General features: G+C 40.1%; 1 protein-coding gene and 2 long non-coding RNA genes across 3 annotated transcripts in view; 2 read left to right on the top strand and 1 right to left on the bottom strand.

The window, feature by feature from the left end:
• The first annotated feature begins 308 nt into the window (after positions 1 to 308).
• LOC127914871 (uncharacterized) lies at positions 309 to 2,678 on the top strand. Its single transcript, XR_008089371.1, has 3 exons — positions 309 to 950; positions 1,084 to 1,263; positions 2,049 to 2,678. It is a non-coding gene; the product is annotated as an uncharacterized LOC127914871 (long non-coding RNA).
• Positions 2,679 to 8,528: 5,850 nt separating this feature from the next.
• Positions 8,529 to 10,898, bottom strand: LOC118366457 (uncharacterized). The gene is made up of 2 exons (XR_004821955.1): positions 10,660 to 10,898; positions 8,529 to 8,945 (listed from the first exon to the last, which is right to left on the bottom strand). It is a non-coding gene; the product is annotated as an uncharacterized LOC118366457 (long non-coding RNA).
• LOC118366714 (anion exchange protein 3-like) overlaps positions 10,149 to 11,896 on the top strand; it is a 100,340-nt gene continuing 98,592 nt past the window's right edge. Inside the window, exon 1 of the mRNA XM_052493054.1 lies at positions 10,149 to 10,448. The gene's annotated coding sequence lies outside the window, so the exon portion shown is untranslated. The remainder of the gene's footprint in view (positions 10,449 to 11,896) is intronic.

The raw sequence follows: 11,896 nt of genomic DNA, 5'->3' as shown, positions 1-11,896 counted from the left end.
TTTACGGAACTGGGGTAACAAAGCCATCTCTGATGATGAGGCCAAATCCAAACTCCATGGTTCCTGGGAACTTTCAGGAGATGGATCTCTACTCACTAAACACCTCAGGCTCAATCTAATTGTATAGCCTCCGACATCACTGTATAGCCCCAAACACATATTTAGGATGTGTTTACACACTGTTACTGTACATTTCTGAAACGATGTATAAAAACACATTTTGGTTCATTTTAATGCTGATAAATAAAAAGGTTGTTGGCCTAAATACAATGAAAGACAAGCCACATTTCCTGGGGAGAAGGTTTACACTCTTCTACAACACCACAATAATCAGGTATAAAACAAATGTGCATGCAGCTGAGGTCATACTTTTATAGAAGGGCCCTGTGAGTGAGCTCCTTTTTTCCACAGTAGAGAAAGGAAAAAAAAGCATGTCGCTCCAGTAAGTTTAATCCAGATGCTTCCACAGATGCTTTAGCCACCCCCATGTGTCCAGTGAGTGAGGGGAATGGGGGGTTTGGGTATCCTATTCTACTATCCATAATGGAATGTTCCAGTGAGGTTTATCATAATGAGGTCTGTGAGTCAGGAGGAACCAATTTCTATTTTCTTTCCTTTGGAAAAAGTAATGAACATGGGAAAGTTACTGGTAACACAGGCTAACTTACATTTTGTGAATTTTAAGCATCAAATAAAGTATCAAATAAATAACAGTGAAAATATAATTCTGAGCTCGACTCCTGTGTACTTTTTCAATATAAAAATTATGTTTTTTTTAGGGAGGTAGTTGGAACCGCCAGATCTCCTTGTGTCATCACTGCATCTCAGTGCTAGAAGCGTCACTACAGACCCTGGTTCGATTCCAGGCTGTATCACAACCGGCAGTGATTGGGAGTCCATAGGGCGAGGCTAAATTGGCCCAGTGTCGTCCGGGTTAGTGTTTCGCCGGGGTAGGTCATCATTGTAAATAAAAAATATGTTCTTAAATGACTTGCCTAGTTAAATAGATAAAATAAAGGTTTCAATAAAATCACCTTGACGTCCCTTGACTCCCAAGTCAACACTAAATCTCTCTTTCTTCAGAGTATCCTCCCTCAAGACAGGCCTGCTGCTGCATGTCTCTACAAAGACAATGTATGTAAACCAGTCCTAAAACTGAGCATGATTGCCGCTGCAGTGGAGCTGATTGACGGATGAATTTAACGGATGGATGGAGAAGGAAGGCAGAGCCTCAGGGAAGGTTACATTACAAAGAGCTGATAGGTGAGCAATGACAACTCAGCACAACGTGATTTATATAACACTGCCGGGGCTGTGGTTGCTACAGGGAATGTGTTTGCTGTGTTACTGACTGCCAGCCTGCAGAGGTCTGTGTGAGTGTCTTGTTATTGGTCTGAGGTGTTGTTCACGGAATCCAAATCAGAATCATAAAAATCACAGCGCTCACGTACTGTACCTCGAGACATCCATTTGATGTTTGCTTTTATTTAGCTCCATCAATCCCTTCCCCTTGAGTCTGCATCTCCCCCCTCCCCCATACCTGTGCAGTTAGACTTATTCAATGTATCCAAAGTGTGTGCACAGTGAGTAGCCATTGATTAGACTCAAAGCCCTTTATAGAGTTGTAAAACAGTCATACATTCTCTTCTTAGGCAGACCGTCTACCTCTACCAAATAGTGTTATCTAATCCAAAGGCCTATAGCCAGCAATAATCATTCGCGATTGAGCAGGTCCGCGTGTTTCTTGTTCCCCTTCTAAACTAGCTGTGCTTGGCACCACCTGCTATTTTTTGTCTTCCCGTTTGTTTTATGTTTCTTCTGAAAATGCTGCTTTGCATCAGTAATCAGTACTTCTAACCAACTTGTAGTTTTGTCAAACTACAGACGTGTTGTAACCGTGTTTCCGCTATTCCAAGACAAAATGACCCAAGCCATTATCACATTGGTTGCTGCAGCTTCATTCAAATCTCCACCCGGCACAGCCAGAAGAAGACTGGCCACCCCACATATGCTCTCTCTAATTCTCTCTTTCTTTTTCTCTCTCGGAGGACCTGAGCCCAAAGACCGTGCCCCAGGACGACCTGACATGATGACTCCTTGCTGTCCCCAGTCCACCTGACTGTGCTGCTGCTCCAGTTTCAACTGTTCTGCCTTACTATTATTCGACCATGCTGGTCATTTATAAACATTTGAACATCTTGGCCATGTTCTGTTATAATCTCCACCCGGCACAGCCAGAAGAGGACTGGCCACCCCACATAGCCTGGTTCCTCTCTAGGTTTCTTCCTAGGTTTTGGCCTTTCTAGGGAGTTTTTCCTAGCCACCGTGCTTCTACACCTGCATTGTTGTTTGCTGTTTGGGGTTTTAGGCTGGGTTTCTGTACAACACTTTGAGATATCAGCTGATGTAAGAAGGGCTTTATAAATACATTTGGTTTGATTTGAACAGCCCTGTTCCATTTAAATGAACGTTGCATCGTGTTTTTTAACTGGTCGTTCTGAACAGCCCTGTTCCATTTAAATGAATGTTGCATCGTGTTTTTTAACTGGTCGTTCTGAACAGCCCTGTTCCGTTTAAATGAACGTTGCATCGTGTTTTTTAACTGGTCGTTCTGAACAGCCCTGTTCCGTTTAAATGAACGTTGCATCGTGTTTTTAACTGGTCGTTCTGAACAGCCCTGTTCCGTTTTAACTGGTTTATTAACTGGTCGTTCTGAACAGCCCTGTTCCGTTTAAATGAACGTTGCATCGTGTTTTTTAACTGGTCGTTCTGAACAGCCCTGTTCCGTTTAAATGAACGTTGCATCGTGTTTTTAACTGGTCGTTCTGAACAGCCCTGTTCCGTTTAAATGAACGTTGCATCGTGTTTTTAACTGGTCGTTCTGAACAGCCCTGTTCCGTTTAAATGAACGTTGCATCGTGTTTTTTAACTGGTCGTTCTGAACAGCCCTGTTCCGTTTAAATGAACGTTGCATCGTGTTTTTTAACTGGTCGTTCTGAACAGCCCTGTTCCGTTTAAATGAACAGCCTGAACGTTGCATCGTGTTTTTAACTGGTTTTAACTGGTCGTTCTGAACAGCCCTGTTCCGTTTAAATGAACGTTGCATCGTGTTTTTAACTGGTCGTTCTGAACAGCCCTGTTCCGTTTAAATGAACGTTGCATCGTGTTTTTTAACTTTTTAACAGCCCTGTTCCGTTTAAATGAACGTTGCATCGTGTTTTTAACTGGTCGTTCTGAACACAGCCCTGTTCCGTTCTGAAAGCCCTGTTCCGTTTAAATGAACGTTGCATCGTGTTTTTAACATTGAACAGCCCTGTTCCGTTTAAATGAACGGCGTGTTTATTAACTGGCGTTCTGAACAGCCCTGTTCCGTTTAAATGAACGTTGCATCGTGTTTTTAACTGGTCGTTCTGAACAGCCCTGTTCCGTTTAAATGAACGTTGCATCGTGTTTTTAACTGGTCGTTCTGAACACGTTTAAATGAACGTTGCATCGTGTTTATTAACTGGCGTTCTGAACAGCCCTGTTCAAATAAATAATAATAAATATTATGGATACTAAACATTTAGGTACATATAAGTCTTATATGAAAGCTTAAATTCTTGTTAATCTAACTGTCCAATTTATAGTAGCTATTACAGCGAAAGCATGCCATGTGATTGTTTGAGGATGGCGCCCCACACAGGTTTCATACATTCACAAATAGTGATTAAATATTCACTTACTTTTTGAAAATCTTCCTCTGATTTGTCATCCAAAGGGTAGCAGCTATAACATGTAGTGTCGTTTTGTTAGATACAATTCTTCTTTAAATCCCCAAAATCTGTTTAGTTAGCGTCATTGATTTGAGTAATCCACTCGTTCAACATGCAGAGTTAGGAATCCAAAAATCTACCCCTAAACTTTGTTTCAAGAAGTCAAAATACGTTTCCATTTACTCCTCATATACCCTAAAATATACCCTAAAATATAATCAAACTATAATATTTCTTACAGAAAGAAGTATGTTCAATAGGAAACCGATTGTAGCAGGTGTGTACTGTCTTCATGGTGTGCGCAAACATGAATTTCCAAGACGGTGTCCCTGTACTAAAACTGATATTTCTTATTTGTCTTTGAAGTTACATGCCTGAAACCTTGAACATAGACTGCTGACACCCTGTGGAAGCTATAGGAATTGCATCCAGGGAGCTAATTTTCAATATGACCTTTTACTTCCCTTTCTAAAAGGATGGTCGCTCTCTCAAAAAAATCTGGTTGGTTTTTCTCTGGATTTTCTCCTCCCATATCTATTGTGTTAGATTCTCCTATGTTATTTTAACATTTCTACAAACTTTAAAAGTTTTCTTTCCAATGGTACCAATTATATGCATATCCTGGCTTCAGGGCCTGAGCTACAGGCAGTTTACTTTGTGCACGTCATTCAGGCGGAAATTGAGAAAAAAGGGGCCTAATCCTAAGAATTAACTGTTGATTCTGAGCATATAATTGAATGTTGCATTGCATTTTTTGGAGTGCAGCTCTGGTGACTTTTCTACTCCACTCCGAATTAACATAAATTAATGGTAATGCCATTAAAATGTACTTTTCTTGAGATTAGTGCTTTACTTTTTCTGTCATGTCCCCCTTTATCATGGGGCAAGATTATATGTGCTCATGAATTTACCATGTTAAATGTGACTGTACTTCTTTAGTTGTTACAAGTTAGCTCACATAATTGAGGGTTTGTTAAAAAGAGAGAGGAGAGAGAGAGAGAATGAGAGGAGTTATTGCTCCGTTCTCCTTACAAGTCTTGCGCAACATTGCAGTTTTTCCCCTTCACAAACCACGGCCTCTAAGGACATGTTCAACCAAAAGCATAATTGGCAGAATCCAATCAAAACATGAAGCATTTAGTAGTACCGTGTAGTTTAAAGACACAGAAAGTCAGTAGCGACTTTGAGAAAATAATTTAGAAACCATCAATTTCCTCATGATATATTATTGAGATGGTCTGATACACACGGACTAATAAAAACTTGAAACTTGAAGAAAGTTAAACTTGAAACTTGAGGTAGTTCCTCCCCGTTCAATTCTATTTTCTTATTTATTTTCTCATGGTGCCAACTGAATACGTGCCAGAATGAATACCTGTTAGAATTAGTGCAGTTTGCCAGTGTTTATCCAGGTCCCTCTTTGCTCCATGTCCCAGTTTTCCTCTGTGTAGACATGTCTGGGAATCTGTTTACCCAGCAGTCAGGGCCTTATACTGCCATCTCGTTAAAGAGAACTAGGGATATGTCAGGCCACAATAAGACTGACACCTTGATATATGGCTCACATGCCCCCCCCATGTGGATCAAAAGTCATGCTGGGGTTGCTTTTTTTAACAACTGACTCTGTTTTGGTATTATATAGCACCTTTTGGTATTAGCAGCCAATGTGAATAATTTGTTATTTCCTGTGTCTTCTTTAAGACGATTTCCCACTGGACTAAAACAGTTTGAATCAACATTGTTTACATGTCATTTCAACCAAATCATTCAATGTGATGACTTTGAATCAATGTGGAAAACTGATTGGATTTGAAAAAGTCATCAACGTAAGGGAATTAAATTACATCTTGTTTTCACACAACTTTTAACCTAAATCCAATGACGGAAATGTTTTTGTTGATTTCACGTTGAATTGATGTTGGTTGACAAAGCAACCAATTTTAAATCAAAACTAGACATTGAACTGACGTCAGTGCCCAGTGGGTTCCAATCTTGATCAAAGACAGATCCAGTACCCAAGTCGGTTTGCATAAATTACAAGTGAAAATAAGTTGCTTTCAGTTTCCATAAGGTTGGCTATGTTCCAGGCTCCATTTCTGTAGTTTGCTATCATGGCTGTCGGGATTCAATGACCAGGACCAGTCTTCAATCTTCTCTCTTGTAGGAAGCTCAGGCCAGAAAAGAACAGAGTACATTCTGTTCCAGAGTGTTACTAGGACTCCTGAAATGTATCTACTCCTTAGGGTCTTTGTGGGTGTGGAGGCTGTGCAGATGTTGTTTGTAAAGTCGGATGTCTTGTTTGCGGTTCCTCTACTGTTCAGCTCCCTGCTTTGTGCGGCTGGTTGAACCGTCTTCTCTGTCTGTTTAATTCTGTCCCTATTGTTACGGAGCTTCTTAAGTATTTGTTTGCGCTTCTCTAGTCAACAAGGTCTCAATTACTATACTTAAATGTGCAAGGCACTGTTGGAAATATGATATAATTGTGCAATTTTCAGACAGGGTTTTTTGGAAGGAAACCTTGGTTGTTCCTCTCTCCTCAAATGGCTATCCTTCTCTAAAACAAAACTAAAATCTGACTCCACCTACTGCGTTTGTGTGTGTGCACTTGTGTACTTGTACGTTTGGCTTCAAGTTTACACATTCGGATTTAAACTTTTGATTCCACGAAGTCAATCTATTAATATATTGTGATAAGTAAGTTCAGTTACTTACCATACATAGGAAAATGATCATTGTTCCATCTCCTAACATACGTACATGTACGATTCAACTGCTTCAACAATGCATTCATCTTCTGCCCCAGAACTGTTCTTTTAAATATTTAGTTCCCGTGAACTGGGATCTCAAGGGCCATGTTTTTCATCATCTGCACATTTGCAGCCTTTCTCCTGCCAACTTTCTTTCAAAATGTCTGCCTTGGCCTCACTGTATGTTCTGTTTCCAGCACATGGGCTGCGTTATATTGTGAAGAAAAACGCTTAAAAAAGCAACACTCTTTGCATTAAAAGACAGCATGTTTAATACGATTCCATTTTTCAAAAGAATTTACACTTTTTGAGAAAGTGTTTTATTTTGAACATATCTGAGTTTGCCCACTAGTTTGAAATCGATCATTTCTTTCATTGAATTTTTGCAGTTTTATATTTTAAAACAAATATCTATGTACATTTTAAAATGAGAAAAGCTGCATAACAGACAAACAAAAACGGGCACATACTGTACGTTGTTCTTTCACAATTCTCTCAGGAAGCAGCAGAGATTCTTTACACTGAAGCCACAGTATTCAGTATTTGGAGATAATGCTTCAGCTAATTGTTCGAGGCAGTGCTCATTGCACAATAGATGCATTTCATGAGGGCACAAAGGCGCTCTGTGATCATGTCTGAGACTCTGCAGGGTCATCTCTTCACTTTCTGTGGGCTTGATTCATATAATCACTAGTCAGATTCAGATTCTTTATCAGTGACATTAAAAACGTGAAATGTGTCTTCTTTGGTGCAAACCGGTCTGAAATATCCCTTGTTTACATATCCTGCTCGATTTGACAATATGCCAGGAAGAACTAAGTCTTCAAGCAGTGCTCTCCTCTTAACAGTTCTCTACACAAGTCTTCCCAGTGGTCTTTAAGCAGTGCTCTCCTCTTAACAGTTCTCTACACAAGTCTTCCCAGTGGTCTTTAAGCAGTGCTCTCCTCTTAACAGTTCTCTACACAAGTCTTCCCAGTGGTCTTTAAGCAGTGCTCTCCTCTTAACAGTTCTCTACACAAGTCTTCCCAGTGGTCTTTAAGCAGTGCTCTCCTCTTAACAGTTCTCTACACAAGTCTTCCCAGTGGTCTTTAAGCAGTGCTCTCCTCTTAACAGTTCTCTACACTAGTCTTCCCAGTGGTCTTTAAGCAGTGCTCTCCTCTTAACAGTTCTCTACACAAGTCTTCCCAGTGGTCTTTAAGCAGTGCTCTCCTCTTAACAGTTCTCTACACTAGTCTTCCCAGTGGTCTTTAAGCAGTGCTCTCCTCTTAACAGTTCTCTACACTAGTCTTCCCAGTGGTCTTTAAGCAGTGCTCTCCTATGGGAGCTAGGTCTCTAATCACTGAAGAAACAGCCTAGCCCCTAGGGCACAACCACAATGCCTAGGCCACAATCTAGGAGACTGGGAGACAACGGATACTTATAGCCCACAGGACTACTGAGAAAGACCATCTGAATGACTATGTAGGGGGGGGGGGGCGACTGTCTGTGGACTGGAGTGTGTTTACACTTTGTTTTTACACTTTCCTATGAAATTATACTCAACCTTAATTTTGTGTACCTTTAGCATTGGTTAAGGTTTGCATGAAAGGCTACCAAAGCTGAGGAACATTGTAAAATTAAAAGCCAAGGCATAAATTAAAAATGTATACGTAATCTACAGTATATATCTACAATACAGTATGTTTGATGTTTGTACTATAACGGCTCCTCCAAACTTGATATTGTATCTTATATTGTATCTCCCATGTTAGGCACTTGGTGAATACCAATAGGATTCTTCCACAACTATTCCCCAACCCCCACCCCTGTGTCGTTTGACGCTGCTAGGAACTTTTTGTTTGAAAACGGCTCTCGTCATAGCTTCACTTAGCTGGCGTCGCAAGACAGGGGGGATGGAGTGTCAACATTTATCCAGAAGTCTTGTGGATTTGTGTTTAAAACTACATTCTAGGGGCCAGTCTGGAACTGGATTCCACCTCACTGCCATTTTATTTTCCACAAGGGAACGAGAATAAAATTCAACATGAGCTTTTATTAACCTTTAATTAACTGATGAAAAAAGTGGACTCTATCTTTGTTTTTACACAGTCTTGCCATGGGTGTTGTGCAGTAGGAAGAAAATGGCTTGAAGTGAAAGCTCCTGAACTCTTCCAATAAGAAACACACATTTGAGTTTTCTGTTCCCAAAACGTTTCGCAACGGTGTGTTCTATGGTGTGCCCTATTGAACACGACCCTGGTAGAGCCTTTTCTCCTAGCCTGCTCCTCCATCTTGGCTCTGTTTGTAGCAGTGACACACTTCAGCAACTTCAGACAATCTGTCTTCCAGATTTCCACCCGTCACAGTGATAGAGTCCCCCTCCTCCCCCTGTTTATAATTAGGCCGGCACCATGGCCTCCATCTAGGCGTTGACATTCCAGGATCCTGGGTCACAACTTGCTGTCTGAAAATGGAAGAACATGAAAATAAATAAAATCGATAGTTCATTGATAAAGAGGGAAATGTAGGCTCTTCATCTGTTGGCTTAACACTCCTTAAAGAATCCTATCCTGTTTGTTTTTGCCTGGTTTGGTTGTTGTTCATTTCACATTATTTCAGTATTGAAAGAAAGTTCTTGAAGTTTTTATTTTATGTGACTAGTTAAACATGTTATAGAATGTTTGGCATTTGCCTCAGAATTGTGAAATAACTGAACTACTTTTTTATCTGGTATCAGTATCCCACCTAGTGAGCAAAGTGTGTATTGCTAACTCTGAAACAGCCTGCCCTGCCTCTCTACTCTACATTCTGGCCCACATCCAAGTCGACCTCTAAACCGTAAACCCTATGCACTTTTACACAGACCTAAATATGCATTTTCTATTTTACACTGTAGTCTTACATGCTAAATACAGGCAGCTATTATAAAGTAGAAATCAATATCTTATAGATTCAAACATGCTACATAATAGCCCTTACCAGACCTTAGACCAATTAATATAATTACTTCACTTCATCAGAAAGTCTCATCAATTAGCTTTTCAAAATGTGTGAAAAGCTGAAGGAAAAACAGAGATGAAGGCATGTACTGTTAGTCTCTGTACATGAGCAGCTCTGCCCAGGGACCTCCACCCAGGCAAACTGGCCACGCAATGTGTTTGCATTGGAAGACAAAGTGTTAACTCTAACATAGCTTTCTAGCTAATAGACTATCTTGGTAGCATACATTTCCAGCAATTATACACAGTTTGGCATGGAGCTGAGAGACAATTTTGCAGTTATGAAGTAATTAAATGCATGTTATGGATTTTCAATTCCCTGACTGTCTAGCTTTAATTTGACTATTAGTTGTCAAATATCGTATTATTTAAAATATATTTCGTTCAACATCTTTTCTGCATGCTTTTTAAGTTGACAAATATTTTTTTTCATCCCAAAAATTGCCACTTAGAGGGCCCACCTAAGAATTTTCCTATACAGAAAACCCCCTGTAATTAGCTTCAATGACTGTTTCTGCTCCATATTAAAGGGATAGTCCGAGACTTTGCAATGAAGCCCTTTAACTACTCCCCCAGATTCGGATGAACAGGAACAGCTAACCTGCTATCTGTTCCCGTAAACGTCCGGTCATTCTGCTTGTTGGCATTGGCTTGTGAAACTACTTCTAACTTATTTCACACTGGACACAGAACCATAAAAATTGTATCCACAATGGTATTCTGTTGCAGCTAGCGATATTCACAAAATAATGATTTTACTACTATTACTAGAAGTGGACTATTCTGTTTTGGCCCAGATGCTTGGCGAACGTTGCTTCATTGGTCACGTGGTTAAAGCATCATTCTGTTAGGCAGCTGGCTACATACTAGCAGCGCGTTTTCAATATGAAGCATCATCGCGATTGCTGCGCAATTTGACTGCAAGCCTTTCCTCCCGTTTCCAACTGGACAGCTCTCCAAACGCACAGGTAAGCGGTCAAATCCGATTGACAAAACGTTCAGACCAAGACCATATAAAAAATACATACAATGTTGCTATGCTATTCGGAAAGAACAATAAAGACCACTAGCCATCGTCTTGACTAAAGGAAATTGGTAGGAGGAGTCGCCGCTTCTCCCAAGCACCCAGAACTACGTTTATCCAGTCATCAAAGTAGCCTATTTACGTTTAATATTAACCTGGAATAAAGGACTTGATGATGACATGCAGCATTCAAATGCAACCTTGTAAATGAACATCAAAGTGTCCACGCAGGTTACCCATAGGATACAGACGGGTGATAGCGCTGTGTATCGCAAGATATTCACTGTGTCGATGCAGGTGAATCATGGGTTGCTGCCGAGGCGGCTTGGCGCTGCATTTTGACGGTTTTATATTTGAGTCATTAGTTTAACGGTGCTTTCTGCCACCTTATAAGGTAAACCGTTATGACAATTACTTCGGCCACTAAATCAACATGCAGATAAGAATGCTAATTTGCATAGAACAAAGGACTGTGATTGGTTGAATGAAAGCACATCCCATCACGTTATTTTTGGGCAAATTCGGATTTATATGAAAATAGTTTTACCGAAAATAGTTTACTCGTATTACTAATATTCTTAGTAATATTTCCATCAATACAAAACGCTTGAATTATTCCCCCAATTTCCATCTGTTCATGCCATGCAGCCTTCGCTATTCTATTTTATGGCCCATGCCATGAAATTGATGGTAGGATAGCAGAGGATAAATTGACATCAGGTGCATGACTTCATTCCACAAGCCTATTGGTTCTGCAGAATGGGAGGTGGGCAGTGAATTTTGTTGAAAACCACATGGCCTCTGTATTATGAGTTTTCAATTTCAATATAGTATGTTTATCAATTAACATGCATGCAGTTGAACAGCATCACAATTATACCCATAGGGTGGTGCACAATTGGCCCAGAGTCGTTAGGGTTTGGCCGGGGAGGCTGTCATTGTAAATAAGATTTAGTTCTTAACTGGCTTGCCTAGTTAAAGAAAGGTAAAATAAATAAATACAATGATACTGTATTTAGGCAATAAGGATATCTACTGTACAGTAGCTAAGTTTGGACACCTACTCATTCAAACGGTTTTCTTTATTTTTACTATTTTCTACATTGTAGAATAATACTGAAGACATCAAAACGATGAAATGACACATGGAATCATGTAGTAAACCAAAAAGTGTTAAACAAATCCAAATATAGTTGAGATTCTTCAAAGTAGCCACCCTTTGCCTTGATGATGGCTTTGCACATCTCTTGGCATTCTCTCAACCAGCTTCATGAGGAATGCTTTTCCAACAGTCTTGAAGGAGTTCCCACATATGCAGAGCACTTGTTGGTTACTTTTTCCTTCACTCTGCGGTCCAACTCATCCCAAATCATCTCAATTGGGTTGATGTCG

Source organism: Oncorhynchus keta, chromosome 34 (genome assembly GCF_023373465.1).
Source record: "Oncorhynchus keta strain PuntledgeMale-10-30-2019 chromosome 34, Oket_V2, whole genome shotgun sequence".
Taxonomy (NCBI): Eukaryota; Metazoa; Chordata; class Actinopteri; order Salmoniformes; family Salmonidae; genus Oncorhynchus; species Oncorhynchus keta.
The sequence above is the reverse complement of the archived record's forward strand: the minus strand, read 5'-3'. Positions and strand labels throughout refer to the sequence as shown.